This window comes from Armigeres subalbatus, chromosome 3 (assembly GCF_024139115.2).
Source record: "Armigeres subalbatus isolate Guangzhou_Male chromosome 3, GZ_Asu_2, whole genome shotgun sequence".
In the NCBI taxonomy this organism is placed as follows: Eukaryota; Metazoa; Arthropoda; class Insecta; order Diptera; family Culicidae; genus Armigeres; species Armigeres subalbatus.
In genome coordinates, this window is record NC_085141.1 from 349,021,666 (window position 1) to 349,024,093 (window position 2,428).

Consider the following 2,428-nt stretch of genomic DNA (forward strand, 5'->3'; position numbering starts at 1 on the left):
TCTGGACTGACCTGGACTGGACCTGGACTGACCTGGACTGACCTGACTGGACCTGACTGATCTGGACTCGACCTGACTGACTTGGACTGGATCTGGACTGACCTGGACTGGATCTGGACTGGATCTGACTGGATCTGGACTGACTCTGGACTGACCTGGACTGGATCTGGATCTGGACCTGATCTGACTTGACTGACTGACCTGGACTGATCTGACTGGATCTGGACTGATCTGACCGATCTGGACTGGATCTGGACCGACCTGGACTGGACCTGGACTGGATCTGGACTGATCTGGACTGGATCTGGACTGACTGACCTGGACTGGATCTGGACTGACCTGGACTGACCTGGACTGACTTGACTGGACTGACCTGGACTGACCTGGATCTTGACTGGATCTGGACTGGACCTGACCGATCTGACCGACCTGGACTGACCTGACTGACTGACTGGACTGGACCTGGACTGGACCTGGACCGGACCTGGACTGACTGGACTGATCTGGACCGACCTGGACTGACCTGGACTGGATCTGGACTGGACCTGGACCGACTGGACCTGACTGGACCTGACTGGATCTGGACCGACCTGGACTGACCTGGACTGATCTGGACTGACCTGACTGACCTGGACCGACTGGACTGACTGGACTGACCTGGACCGACCTGGACTGGACTTGACTGACCTGGACTGATCTGGACTGACCTGGACTGGACCTGGACTGAATCTGGACCGATCTGGATCGGACTCTGGACTGACTGAATCTGGACTGGATCTGACCTGACTGGACTGGATCTGGACTGGATCTGGACTGGACCTGGACTGACCTGACCAGATCTGACTGGATCTGACTGATCTGGACTGACCTGGACTGGATCTGGACTGGACCTGGACTGACTCTGACTGACCTGGACTGGACCTGATCTGGACTGACCTGGACTGGATCTGGACTGACCTGGACTGACCTTGACTGACCTGGACCTGGACCTGGACTGACTGGACTGGATCTGACCGACCTGACCCGATCTGGACTGACCTGACTGGATCTGACTGACCTGGACTGACCTGACCGATCTGGACTGGATCTGGACTGACCTGGACCGACCTGGACTGGATCTGACCTGGACCTGGACCTGACTGGACTGGATCTGGACTGACCTGGACCGATCTGGACTGACCTGGACTGACCTGGACTGACCTGACCGAACCTGGACTGATCTGGACTGGATCTGGACTGGACCTGGACTGACCTGGACCTGACTGGACCTGGACTGGATCTGGACTGGATCTGACCGAACCTGACTGGACCTGGACTGACTTGATCCGACTGGACCGACCTGGATCTGACCGGATCTGGACCGACTTGGACTGACTCTGGACTGGACCTGGATCCGACTGATCTGGACCTGGACTGACCTGGACTGGACTTGGACTGGACCTGACTGACCTGGACTGACCTGGACCGAACCTGACTGAACCTGACCGACCTGGACTGACTGGACCTGGACTGGATCTGGACTGACCTGGACTGGACCTGACTGGATCTGGACTGGATCTGACTGACTGGATCGGACTGGATCTGGACTGGATCTGGACTGACCTGACTGACCTGGACTGGATCTGACTGACCTGGACTGACCTGGACTGACTCTGGACTGGATCTGGACTGACCTGACCGACTGGACTGGACCTGGACTCGACCTGGACTGGATCTGGACTGGATCTGACCGACCTGACTGACCTGGACTGGATCTGGATCTGGACTTGACCTGGACTGGACCTGGACTGGATCTGGACTGGACCTGACTGGATCTGGACTGGACTGGACTGACCTGACTGACCTGGACTGACCTGGACTGGATCTGGACTGGACTGACCTGACTGGATCTGGACTGATCTGGACTGGATCTGGACTGGATCTGACTGACCTGGACTGGACTCTGGACTGGATCTGGACTGACCTGGACTGACCTGGACTGGATCTGGACTGGATCTGGACCGATCTGGACTGACCTGACTGGGACTGACTGACTGGACTGGACCTGGACTGACCTGGACTGACCTGGACTGACCTGGACTGGATCTGGACTGGACCTGACTGACCTGGACTGATCTGGACTGACCTGGACTGGATCTGGACTGATCTGGACTGGACCTGGACTGGACTGGACTGGATCTGGACTGACCTGACTAGACCTGGACTGACCTGGACTGACCTGGACTGACCTGGGACCGGACCTGGACTGGATCTGACTGACCTGGACTGGATCTGGACCGACCTGGACTGGACCTGGACTGGATCTGGACTAGACCTGGACTGGACCTGACCGACTGGATCTGGACTGACCTGGACTGACTGGACCTGACTTGGACTGACCTGGACTGACCTGGACTGGACTGACCTGGACTGGATCTGGACCGACCTG